Source organism: Choloepus didactylus, chromosome 15 (assembly GCF_015220235.1).
Source record: "Choloepus didactylus isolate mChoDid1 chromosome 15, mChoDid1.pri, whole genome shotgun sequence".
In the NCBI taxonomy this organism is placed as follows: domain Eukaryota; kingdom Metazoa; phylum Chordata; class Mammalia; order Pilosa; family Megalonychidae; genus Choloepus; species Choloepus didactylus.
In genome coordinates, this window is record NC_051321.1 from 63,313,740 (window position 1) to 63,328,033 (window position 14,294).

At 37.8% G+C, this 14,294-nt stretch overlaps 1 protein-coding gene across 4 annotated transcripts in view; it reads right to left on the bottom strand.

Moving 5' to 3' along the window:
* CTNNA3 (catenin alpha 3) overlaps positions 1–14,294 on the bottom strand; it is a 1,946,492-nt gene that overhangs the window by 690,808 nt on the left and 1,241,390 nt on the right. The window lies entirely within an intron of this gene.

The window sequence follows — 14,294 nt, forward strand, 5'->3', positions numbered from 1 at the left end:
GGGATTTGGACCCAGGTCAATCTGGCTCCTAAGCCTTTGCCACTGTATTCCATGAAGAAGGGCAATAAAAGACTATGAAGAATGTGTGCTCCTCAAAGCAAATGATCTGCGCTTTAAAACTTGTTATCACACCTGTGGAATCAGATGTTCTAGAGCCTTGAATTGAGCTGACTTAACAGCCTAAAAACGACCTTATGAAAAACAGTTAATTGGTTGCTGAGTATAAGTAAAAGTCAGCTGGACACCTTATCTATTAGTAGGTGCTGGGCTGCAAAGGGTAGAATGCCAAAGGAATTCCATTAAAAAAAGAAGAGAGGCCTGGGAGGAAAGCCAGCATAAAGCAGCATGTCTGCTGATAGAAATCACTCCCATTTTGTCCAGAGATAGTGGCATTGATAAAGGGACCTTGTATAATCTTAGTGCTGTGGGTTTCAGTCTTTAGAGTGGACAAGAATCACCTGGAAGTTTGTAAAAAATACTTTAGTGCCAACCCACTGGAAGTCTTGGGTGGTGGCTAGGAGTCTGCATTCTACAAGCACTGTACCCGATTCTAATGTGAATGGTTTGCGGACTTCATTTTGACGAGGGATTCTTGGACTAAGCTGCCATCACCAAGTCTAAGACTGCTCAGAGGAACGCAAGACGGAAGCAAGGGTCTTAGAAGTCAGGAACTCAGACTTCTCTAAAAACCACAAAAATCCTATATATACTGCATACACTTTATTATTAAATTACTAGAGTCTGGCAGAAACAAACTTTAAAAAAAGAAAAATGCAACAATTACAAAGAAAAATTGCAGGCAATCCTTTCACTTCTGCCAAAAAAATTTTTTTCTCTATATTGTCACAGATCTCTTTTTATGAGTTATTTGTCAAATTGCAAAATAATATCTTCCCACGAAGTGTTATAGAGGGATCAGGAGTATTTTATTGAGCAGAAAGTATGACATCAGACTCTGAATGGATAAAAAATGAAAATATACATGTATGAATTTTAATACCATTTTCTATCCAATTGTAATGCACAACAATTTCATCCTATATTTTACCCATAAAAAGGCCTTCAATAATCTTCCACCCTAGAAAGTAAATGTTATAAGTAAATGTTTTACATTGTTGATACTTCCACCAAGACAATGTTGGATACTTTAGGTAACCTTTGATTTCTTGACAAATAGATGGTCACTGTGGCTTTAAAAAAATGTTTGTTTTGTTTTGTTTTGTTTACAAATTAGAGACAAGTAAGTTTATAGAAAAATCATGCAGAAAATAGAGTTCCCATGCACTCCCTGCAGTGAATTGAATTGTGAACCCCAGGTTGGACATATTCTTGATTTTGGTCCTCATTGTGATGAGTGTAGACCCACTGTAAATAAAATCTCTTCAAGATAGTACCTTCAGTTGATTTATCCAACCAAATCAAGATAACAGAGGTTCTATATAGGCATAGAGTGAAAGTCAGACAGAAAGAGAAGCCAAGAGGAACAGCCAGAAGTCAATGTAGCCAGAAAGGAGAAGATGCTGCCATGTGCATTCCCAACCCAAAGGTTGCAGGCCAGCCAGAAGATACTGACCCCAGGGGAAAGCCAAGTCTTCTTGGCTATAAAACTGTAAGGCAATAAATTCTTGTTGTGCCAAACCATTGTATAGTATTTGTTTTAGCACCTAGAAAACTATAACGCCCCACCCCCACCTTGCACACTCAAGTTTTGCCTATAATTAACACCTCGTATCAGTGTGGTACCTTGATGCAATTGATGATAAAATGTTATAATTATCCATAGTTTTTATTAGGATACACTTTTTGAGTTGCACAATCATGTCTTTTTTAAAAAATTTTATTCTCGTAACATATATATATATATAACCTAAAACTTCCCCTTTAACTACATTCAAATATTTAATTCAGTGGTGTTAATTCCATTCATAATGCTATGCTATCATCATCACCATCCATTACCTAAAAAGAAATTCTATATGAACTAAGCATTCCTTACCCCACCCCAGCTCCTGGTAACCTGTATTCTAGTTTCTGACTCTATGAATTTTCTTTTTCTAATTGTTTCATATCAATGAGCTCATGCAATATTTGTCTTTTGTATCTGGCTTATTTCACTCAACATGATGTCTTCAAGGTTCATCCATGTTTTTGCATGTATCAGAACTTCATCTTTTCCATGGCTGACTAATCTTCCATTGAGTGTACATGTACTACATTTTGTTTATCCAGTCATTGGTTGATGGACATCATGGGTTGCTTCCATCTTATGGCAACTGTGAAAAATGCCACTATGAACACTGGTGTGCAAATATCTGTTCCAGTTCCTGCTATCATTTTGGATTTCTGGGTCATGTGATTATTCTATACTTAATATACATTCCAACAGGAAAAGTGTTTTTATTACTCCACATCCTCTCCAACACTTGCTATTTTCCATGTTTTCTCAGTAAGTGTTCTAGTGATAGTGAAATGGTAGCTCATTGTGGTTTTGATTTGCATTTCCCTAATGGCTAATGATATTGAGCACCTTTTCATATGTTTTTTGGCCATCTGATATCTTCTTTTGAAAAATGTCTATTCAAGTCTTTTTCCCACTTTTTAATTAGGTTGTTTTTCTTTTTGTTGTTGAGTTATAGGATTTCTTTATATATTCTGGATACCAAATTAGATATATGATTTCTAAATATTTTCTCACATACTGTAGGTTGTCTTTACTATCTTGATAAAGCCTTTTGATGTACAAAAGTTTTTTCTTTTTAAAACTTTGATTAAGTCCCATTCATCTATATTTTTTTTTCTCTTTTGTTGCTCATGCTTTTGGTATACGTCTAAAAACCACTGCCTGAAGATGCTTCCCTATATTATCTTCTAGGAGTATTATAATTTTGGTTCTTATATTTAGGTCTTTAATCCATTGAGTTAAGTTTTGAATTTGGTGTGAGGGAGGGGTCCACTTTCATTCTTTTGCGTATGGATAACTGGTTTTCCCACCACAATTTGTTGAAGAGAATACTCTTTCCCCGATGAATAGACTTGACACCCTTTGTCAAAAATTGATTGGCCATAGATAAGAGGGTTTTATTTCTGAAATCTCAATTCAATTCCCTTGGTCTATAAGTCTGTATCTGTGCCAGTATCATGTGCTTATAACTGTAACTTTGTAATACGTTTCAAAATAAGGAAGTGAGAGTCCTCAATTTTATTCTTTTCAAGTTGTTTTTGGCTATTCAGGGCTCCTTATGTTTTCATATAAATTTGAAGATTGGCTTTTCCATTTCTGAAATGCAGGTTTTTGTAATTTTGAATGGAATGGCATTGAATCTGTAAATTGGAATTGCCACCATAACAATATTTAGTCTTCCAATTCATGTAAATGGAGTGTCATTACATTTATTTAGGTCTTGATTTCTTTTAGCAATATTTTGTAGTTTCCATGTTCAACTCCTTTACATCCTAGGTTAAATTTATTCCAAGAAATTTGATTATTTTTGTTGCTTTTATAAATTACTTTTTTCTCTTGATTTCCTCTTCAGATTATTCATCTGTGTAGAACTCTGTCAAAACACAACCAATTTTTGCATTTTGCTCTCATACCCTGCCATTTTGCTGAATTTTTTCTTAGCTCTAGCAGTTTTGTTGTGGAATTTTTGTGGGTTTTCTATATTATAGGATTGTGTCACCTAAATACAGGGAAAGTTTTCCTTTCTTCCTTTCCAGTTTGGACGACTTTTATTTCTTTTTCTTCCCTAATTGTTCTGACTAGAACTTCCATTATAACCTTGAATTACGTGGTGACAGTAGGCACATTGACTATTGGTGTAATAGAATTTTAACTCAATGGTGTTTTTATCAAGAAGGGGTGCTGAATTTGGTAAATAACTTTTCTACATTGAGATGATGTTTTCTATTTTCCCCCCTACATTCTACTAACAGGATGTATTACTTTCATTTATGTGCTTATGTTAAACCACCCTTGCATATCTGGGATAAATTCCACTTGATCATGGTGTATAATTCTTTTAATGTGTTGTTGGACTTGTTTTGCCAGTATTTTGTTGAGGAGTTTTGCATTTAAATTTTTGGGGGATTCTGGTCTATAAAATTTTCTTTTTTGTGATATTTTTATCTGGCTTTGGTTTTAGGGTCATCTTGGCCTCACAGAATAGTTTCACCAATGAAAACATCTAATCTTGGACTTTTATTAGTTGGAAGGGTGCAGATTACTAGTTCAATCACTTTACTTGTTACTGGTCTGTTGAGATCTTCTATTTCTTCTTGAGTCAGTGTAGATAGACTGTATGGTTCTAGGAATTTGTCTATTCCATCTAGGTAATCAAATTTGTTGGCATATAGTTCATAGTATTCTATTACTCTCTTTTGTATTTCTGTGGGGTCCATACACAACTCTTCTCTTCAATTCTGATTTGAGTTATTTGTATCCTCTCTCCCTCCTCCCCTTGGTCCATCTCACTAAAGGTTTGTCATTTTATTGATCTTTTCATAGAAATTACCTTTGGTATTATTGATTCTCCCTATCGTATTTTCATTATTTCATTTATCCATGCTCTAATCTTTGTGATTTCCTTCCTTCTACTTGCTTTGGGTTTACTCTGCCTTTCTTTTTTCCAGATCTTCCAGTTATGAAGTTAGGTCTCTGATTTGAGATCTTTCTTCTTTTTTACTGTAAGCATGTAGAGCTATAAGTTTCCCAGTCAACACTGTTTTTGCTGCATCACCTACATTTTGGTATGCTGTGTTCTCATTCACTTCAAGATATTTCCTAATTTCCCTTATGATTTCTTCTTTGACCCATTGGTTGTTTAATAGTGTGTTGTTTAATTTCCATATATTTGTAAAATTTCCAGTCCTCTCTCTGTTACTGATAGCTAGCTTCACTCCATTGTGGCCAAAAAAGATGCATTGTGTGACTTCAGTATTTTTAAATGAATTGAGACTTATTTTGTGACCTAAGGTATGGTCAATCCTGGAGAATGACTCATGTGCACTAGACAGAATATGCATTCTGCTGCTGTTAGGTATAGTATTCTATATAAGTCTGTTAGATCTAGTTGGTTTAGAGCATCATTCGAGTCTGCATTTCCTTAACTTCAATGGCATATACAAACACTGTTCCTATAACCAGTCCATCCCCCTACCTTTTTGTTGCACTTGTTATAAATTATGTATTTATATAGTGTACACCTAAATTACCACTAATTTTCATGCATTTACATTTTAGAATCTGTAAAAGTAAAATGTGGAGTTACATACCAAAAAATACAATAAAATAGTACTGGCATTTATAATTACTCACGGCTACCTTTACTGGAATTCTTTACTTCTTTATGCTGATTTGATACATGTCTATTGTCCATTCCTTTCAGTCTGAAGAACTCCCTTCAGCATCATTAGGACAGGTTTAATGGTGACAAACTCCCTCAGGCTTTGTTTATCTGATAATATATTAACCTCCCTCATTTTTGAAAGACAGACTCGTAAGATGAAAAATTCTTAGTTGGTGTTTCAGTTTGCTAAACTGCCAAAAGCAGATACCATAAAAGGGCTAGCTTTTAACAATAGGAATTTATTAACTTACAAGATTACAACTCTGAGGCTATGAAAATGGCCAAATCAAGGCATCATCAAGGTGATGCTTTCTTCCTGAAGATTGGCTGCCAGTAATTCTGAACACCTCTGTTTCATGGCAAGGCACATGGTGGTGTCTGCTGGTCTCTCCCTCCTCTTTTGGGTTTTGTTGCTTTCAGCTTCTTGCTTCTGTGGCTTTCTCCTCTTTGTCTGAATTTCATTCTTTTATAAAGGACTCCAGTAAAAGGACTAAGACCCACCCTGACTGAGGTGGGTTGCACCTTAAATAGCCTCACCAAATGATCCTTTTTCAATGGGTCCACACCCACATTAATGGATTAATTCACAAACTTTTCTGGGATACATATGGCTTCAAACCACCACAGTTGGCAATCCTTTTCTTTTAGCAGTTTAATGATTACATCCCACTGCCTTTTTGCCTCCATGGATCCTTCTGACAAGTCAGGATTTAATCTTAGTGGGACTCTCTTGTACGTAATACATTGCTTTTCTCTTGCAGCTTTCAGAACTCCCTCTTTGTCTATAGCATTTGACAGTGTGACTACTATTCTTCTGGGCTCTTCAAGTTTTCCAGTTTGGGATTCTTGAATGTGTATATTCCTGCTATTCACTAAATCTGGGAAGTTTTCTGCCATTATGTCATTTAACAATCCTTTTGCTCTTTCCTCTCTTCTCCTTCTGAAACTCCCATAATGTATTTTCTTGGTATGCTTGATGGTGTTCTAGACGTCACTTAGGCTTGTTCATTTTTTTATATTCTATTTTCATTCTTTTTTCCTTCAGCTCCTCAGCCAAAATTATTTCAATTGTCTTGTTTCTGAGTTCACTGATACTTTATTCTGCCAGCTCCAATCTGCCCTTGAAACTCTCTAGGAAATTTTTCATTTCAGTTATTATGGGCCTCAACTCTAGTAGCTCTGGTTGGTTCCTTTTTAAAATTTCTATCTCTTTATTGAGATTGTCATATTGTTCATTCATTGCTTTCCTCATATCATTTAGTTTTTTTTTCTTTGTCTTCCTTTATCTCCTTGAGTTTATTGAAGATCATTTTTTAAAGTCGCTGTCTGGTATGTGCAAAATCTGGTCTTTGTTGATGGTTTCCGGATTTTTATCTTGTTCCTTTGGATAGGCCATTATTTCTAGTGTCTTTGCTTTTTTGCACATTGTAAATTTTAATATTTTGTGGTTTTAACTCTGGGATTTAGTCCCTGGGCTCTCTTTCTTAAGTTTGTACACAACTAGTAAAATGATCTAGATTTTCTTTAGAGTTCAGAGCTAACAAAAACAAACAAACAAATGCAAAAAACACCTTTCATAGTCTTTGCAAATGGGTTCTGCTAGGGCTGGGTTCTCTTTCAGAGTTTAGCCCTCCTATCCAGAAGATCAACCTGAGGCAAAAGTGAAGTGCAGTTTCATCTCCCTCGTTTTTGAGTCTGAGTCTTTTCTTGGGTTTGTGCTTGCTCATGGCCTCAGGAATGCTTCCATTTACAAGAACTTGAATGTCCCTCTACTCTGTATGAAATATAATCTCCCTCCAGAATGCTCTACTGCATGTCTTAAAGCAGGTAATCTTTTGCCCCAGGCTACTTTGAGTTATTATTATTATTATTTTTTTTTTTTTTTTACACTGATTCAGTTGTCCAGAAGCTGCTTCATCTTGTAGGACAAGTTCTGGCAGGGTGAGCCAGAGATGAGTTTCCTGGTTCTGTAACCAAGAAATTAGGATTTAAGAGATGATTATGAATCATCATATAGATATTCCTTTTTAGTTTCTGGTATATTTGAGTAGAAAGAGGGAAATGCCTGAAATCTCTAAACTTCAAGCCACTGCCTTGATCTCTGATAATGATTGTATAGCCTTTATCTTGTAGCATTGTGATTGTAGAAATCTCATGACTAACCTTGACTTTTATCCATTTTTTCCAGTTTTTTTTTTTTTTTTTTTTTTTTACTTTAGAGTCTTATGATCACTAAGGACAGCCCCCTAATGCTTATTAATGAAGGGTCTTGGGTCAGCCCAGAACTAACCCACCCCAAGTCAAAAGTTATCTTGATAAACAAAACTGGATCTAACCAAAATGGGCCTGCCTGAGTTATAGACTTAGCTTAAACCTATAAGTGACTTATACCTCATTATAATACTAAAAATCATGCCCATCACCATATTAAGGCTGCCATTTTCTTACAAACATTCTGTGACTAAGCATGTAATCAATCTGCATATGCTCAATAATTAGATCACCTCTAATTACATCATCTGGAGCCAATGTGCACATTATCCTAAAACCTGCCCATCTTTTGATACTATAAAACCATCAGAATTACTGGAATTCAGAGAGACAGATTTTTGGGTTGATAGGCCATCTACTCTCCTGTTTCATGCCTAGCAGTTTCTCTTTGAAACCCCAGTGTCTCAGAAATCGGTCATTTGAGTGCATTGGGCAAAGAGTGCACTGCCTTTGACTGGTAACAGTTCAGTCTTTCAGACTGCCACTCAATTGATTGGCTCCAAAACAGTGGCACACACCCCAATGTGTACACAGAGGTTTATTTGCTTCCTCTCTCCGAAACACAACCATGGACCCACAGAGGGAGCACAGACTGGTTCCACACCACACAAGGGAGGGGTTGGGAAGGCCCAGCAAGGGCATCAAAAGCTTCTCCTACCATTTTTAAAGCTGTGTTTTCTTGAATTGGCACTTGTCCAGTTACTGTAGCCCTTTAGCTGTTTTCCAGCATTTAGGGAGATGGATTTACCAGTTTTTGGGCTAGTTTTTCAGAATTTTGGGGGGAATTTCATCCAGGAGCATCTTAAATCACCATCTCAGTTAACTGGAAGTCTCCACAATTTATTTTTGAGTTAATTTTTGTATAGGGTATGAGACTAAGGTGAGGTTCATATTTTTCCCATGATGCCCAGTTGCTATAGAACCATTGTTGAAAAGGCTGTATTTCCTCCTGTGGTATAATGAAAAACTTGGGTAGTCTTTGTCCTCAGTTCCTAGAGAAGTAACCTTTGAATCTCTGGAATTTCCTGTGTGAAGAGTGTCTTTTGTTCTTCATGGAGAACCCTGGGTCATACCTGATAGTTCATATGCTAATGAGATGACAGGGAGGAGCCAGCCACAACTGCAGTCACTGAAGTTGTGATTAAGTGGTTGGGACACATCATATTAGTCTACCTCCCTGACCTCTGCAAGGGGCGGGGGCTGCAGAATGAGCTCAACCACATGGACATGGATTCCATCAGTCTTGCCTATGTAATAAGACCTCATATAAACTCAAGATGCTTAAAGCTTGGGAAAGCTTCCATGTTTGGGAAAATATACATCTGTGCTGGGAGAGTGACATGTTCTGACTCCCTGTATATGCTGGTTTGAATATATTATGTCCCCCAGGAAAAGCCATATTCTTTGATGCAATCTTGTGGGGCAGACATATTAGTGGGGATTAAGTTGGAATGTTTGGATTAGTTTGTTTGCATGGAAATGAGCCCCACGCAACTGTAGGTGATAACTCTGATGAGATAATTTCCATGGAGGCATGGCCCCACCCATTCAGGGTGGGTCTTGATCAGTGGAGCCATACAAATGAGCTGACAAACAGAAGGAACTCACTGCAGCTGTGAGTGAGGTTTTGAAGAGGAGCTACAGCCAAGAGGGACACTTTGAAGAAAGCATAGGAGCTGCAGATGAGAGACAGTTTGAAGATGGCGGTTGAAAGCAGACTCTTGCTCCAGAGAAACTGAGAGAGGACAAATATCCCAAGTGTAACTAAGAGTGACATTTTTGAGGAACTGCAGCCTAAAGAGGAACATCCTGGGAGAAAGCCATTTTGAAACCAGAACTTTGGAGCAGATGCCAGCCACATGCCTTCCCAGCTAACAGAGGTTTTCTGGACACCATTGGCCATCCTCCAGTGAAGGTACCAGATTGCTGATGTGTTACCTTGGACACTTTATGGCCTTAAGACTGTGACTGTCTAACCAAATAAACCTCTTTTATAAAAGCCGATCCATCTCTGGTGTTTTGCATTCCAGCAGCATTAGCAAACTAGAACACTGTGGAAATGGAAGCTTGCATTTGAAACCCTCCTGGACTTCATCCTATGTATCTCTTCTTTTGGCTTCTTCTTATTTTTATCCTTTCTCTATAATCAAGCTATAATTGTAAGTATAGTGCTTTCAGGAATTCTGTGAATCATTCCAGCAAATTATTGAATCTGAGGGGGTGGTGTGACCCTCTAAATTTGTAGCCAGTTTGTCAAAAATGCAAGTGGCCTGCACCTCCAAATTTGCAACTTACACCTGAAGGGCAATCTTGAAGAGCAACATCCTTGCCTGTGGAGTCTAGCTTAATTCTGAGTAGTTAGAGTCAGCATTGGATTGCAGTATTAGCAGTTGGTGTCAGAAGCTGTTATGGAAGCTGACAGAAGTTTTTGATACTTTATATACCTCCATTGAATTGTGTGTGTACATTTATTAGAAATCAGTTGGGTATATTTGTGTGGGAGTAGTTTTGGGTCATGTATTTTATTGATGTTGGTATCTATCCCTACAGCAACATCCCACAAATTTGATTACTGTGACAATATAATAAGTGTTAAAGTCAGGTAAACAGATTCCTTCCACTTTAATTTCAAAATTGTTTTAACTGTTCCAATTCCTTTACCTTTCCATATAAATTTCATAATAATTTGTCTCTATTTACAAAAATTCTTGATGGGAATACCCAGATCTCTATCTGAGACTCTATAAAAGTTTCACTTACTAAGTTTATTCTTCAGAAACTTAAATTGTCCAGAGAACACTTATGCCAGCTAAGTCCCAAAACCCAGAGGCAACAGTCTCTTCAAGAATATCAAGCAGATGCATCCCATTTTCCCATAATGTCAACACCCCTTTTCAACATGAATGCCTAGACATTCCTGAAGAAAGGGAAAGTGATTAAACCAGAGGAAGGCATAGCAACAGACAAGATGGAATTTAACAAAGGATTAGGAATACTAAATTGCTATATAATTTTCTTCTTAGTTGCTAGGGTATTAGAATAGTTAGAAGGAAAGAATTAAAATGGTGGAACTGTGACCCATAGCATCCTTTGAAATCTGTTCTACAGCTACTTGTTATATTGTAATTTGAAAATTATAAACTTTTTGTATATTTGTTATATTTCACAATAAGGAAATAACTGAAACTATGGTACTGTAACTAATAACATTTTTGAAAATTGCCTATATAACTACTTATTAAATCATACTTTGAAAGATATTATTTTTTTGCATATATGTTATATTTCACAATAAGGAAATAACTGAAACTGGGGAAATGTAACCCATAACATTCTTTGAAATTTGCTCTCTACTTATTAAATTGCACTTGGAAAATTATTATATATATATATATATATATATATATATAACTTCTATATTATATTCTACAATAAAAATATGATAAAAAATTTAAAAAATCTTGCTGGGATTTTTGACAGGAATTGGATCATATCAAATCAATTTGGGAAGCATTTACATTCTTACTATTTGAGTCTAAATAAAGGTAGAGACATATCTTCTTCATTTTCTTTACCAGCATTCTGTGGTTTTTAGCTTAAAAGCTTTGTACAGGTTTTATTAGATTTATTCCTAATTATTTCCTTATTTTAATTGAGTGTAAATAACAATATATTTTTAATTTCAGTGTCCACATGTTCATTGCCAGCCTATGAAAATACAATTGAATTTTTAGAAGTATTCTGTGACTTGCTGAATTCACTTTTTAGTTCTAGGAGATTTTTATAGATTCCTTTGGAATTTTTACCTAGAGAATCACCTCATCTACAAATATAAACAGTCTATTACTTCTTTTCTGATCTGTATGCATTTCATTTACATTTCTTGCTTTTTTGCACAGACTACAACTTCCAACACTACGTTGAATAACCACAGTAAGAGCAGATATCCTTGCCTTTTTCCTTATGTTAGTGACACAGGGTTAGAACTAGGGCTGGCTAAGCAAAGGACAAACTTCAAGAAGGGGTCAAGCCTCAAGGAGAAAGATAACTTTGAGAAGAACAGCATTAAATAGCACCTGGGAGAAGATGGCAGACTGGTGAGCTGTATGTTTTAGTTACTCCTCCAGGAAAGTAGGTAGAAAGCCAGGAACTGCATGGACTGGACACCACAGAGCAATCTGACTTTGGGCATACTTCATACAACACTCATGAAAATGTGGAACTGCTGAGATAAGCGAAATCTGTAAGTTTTTGCGGCCAGGTGACCCGCGCCCCTCCCTGCCAGGCTCAGTCCCGTGGGAGGAGGGGCTGTCAGCTCCGGGAAGGAGAAGGGAGAACTGCAGTAGCAGCCCTTATCGGAAACTCATTCTACTGATCCAAACTCCAACCATAGATAGACTGAGACCAGACACCAGAGAATCTGAGAGCAGCCAGCCCAGCAGAGATGAGACATGCATAGAGAAAAAAAACAACACGAAAAACTCCAAAATAAAAGCGGAGGATTTTTGGAGTTCTGGTGAACATAGAAAGGGGAAGGGCAGAGCTCAGGCCCCAGCTCAGGCCCTGAGGCGCATATGCAAATCCTGAAGAAAAGCTGATCTCTCTGCCCTGTGGACCTTTCCTTAATGGCCCTGGTTGCTTTGTCTCTTAGCATTTCAATAACCCATTAGATCTCTGAGGAGGGCCCTTTTCTTTTTTTTTTTTTTAATCCTTTTTTCTTTTTCTAAAACAATTACTCTAAGAAGCCCAATACAGAAAGCTTCAAAGACTTGCAATTTGGGCAGGTCAAGTCAAGAGCAGAACTAGGAGAGCGCTGAGACAAAACGCAATAATCCAATGGCTGAGAAAATTCACTAAACACCACAACTTCCCAAGAAAAGGGGGGTGTCCGCTCACAGCCATCATACTGGTGGACAGGAAACACTCCTGCCCGTCGCCAGCCCCATAGCCCAGAACTGCCCCAGACAACCCAGTGTGACGGAAGTGCTTCAAATAACAGGCACACACCACAAAACTGGGCGTGGACATTAGCCTTCCCTGCAACCTCAGCTGATTGTCCCAGAGTTGGGAAGGTAGAGCAGTGTGAATTAACAAAGCCCCATTCAGCCATCATTTCAGCAGACTAGGAGCCTCCCTACACAGCCCAGCAGCCCAGAACTGCCCTGGGGGGACGGCACTCACCTGTGACATAGCACAGTCATCCCTCAACAGAGGAACCGGGGTGCACGGCCTGGAAGACGGGCCCACTGGCAAGTCTCAGGAGCCATACGCCAATACCAAGGACTTGTGGGTCAGTGGCAGAGACAAACTGTGGCAGGACTGAACTGAAGGATTAGACTATTGCAGCAGCTTTAAAACTCTAGGATCACCAGGGAGATTTGATAGTTAGGGCCATCCCCCCTCCCTACCTGCACAGAAACACGCCCCATATACAGGGCAGGCAACACCAACTACACACACAAGCTTGCTACACCAATTGGACCCCACAAGACTCACTCCCCCACTCACCAAAAAGGCTAAGCAGGGGAGAACTGGCTTGTGGAGAACAGGTGGCTCGTGGACGCCACCTGCTGGTTAGTTAGAGAAAGTGTACTCCACGAAGCTGTAGATCTGATAAATTAGAGATAAGGACTTCAATTGGTCTACAAACCCTAAAAGAACCGTATCAAGTTCAGCAAATGCCACGAGGCCAAAAACAACAGAAAATTATAAAGCATATGAAAAAACCAGACGATATGGATAACCCAAGCCCAAGCACCCAAATCAAAAGACCAGAAGAGACACAGCACCTACAGCAGCTACTCAAAGAACTAAAGATGAACAATGAGACCATAGTACGGGAGACAAAGGAAATCAAGAAGACCCTAGAAGAGCATAAAGAAGACATTGCAAGACTAAATAAAAAAATGGATGATCTTATGGAAATTAAAGAAACTGTTGACCAAATTAAAAAGATTCTGGACACTCATAGTACAAGACTAGAGGAAGTTGAACAATGAATCAGTGACCTGGAAGATGACAGAATGGAAAATGAAAGCATGAAAGAAAGCATGGGGAAAAAAATTGAAAAAATCGAAATGGACCTCAGGGATATGATAGATAATATGAAACGTCTGAATATAAGACTCATTGGTGTCCCAGAAGGGGAAGTAAAGGGTAAAGGTCTAGGAAGAGTATTCAAAGAAATTGTTGGGGAAAACTTCCCAAATCTTCTAAACAACATAAATACACAAATCATAAATGCTCAGCGAACTCCAAATAGAATAAATCCAAATAAACCCACTCCGAGACATATACTGATCACAGTGTCAAACACGGAAGAGAAGGAGCAAGTTCTGAAAGCAGCAAGAGAAAAGCAATTCACCACATACAAAGGAAACAGCATAAGACTAAGTAGTGACTACTCAGCAGCCACCATGGAGGCAAGAAGGCAGTGGCACAATATATTTAAAATTCTGAGTGAGAAAAATTTCCAGCCAAGAATACTTTATCCAGCAAAGCTCTCCTTCAAATTTGAGGGAGAGCTTAAATTTTTCACAGACAAACAAATGCTGAGAGAATTTGCTAACAAGAGACCTGCCCTACTGGAGATACTCAAGGGAGCCCTACAGACAGAGAAACAAAGAAAGGACAGAGAGACTTGGAGAAAGGTTCAGTACTAAAGAGATTTGGTATGGG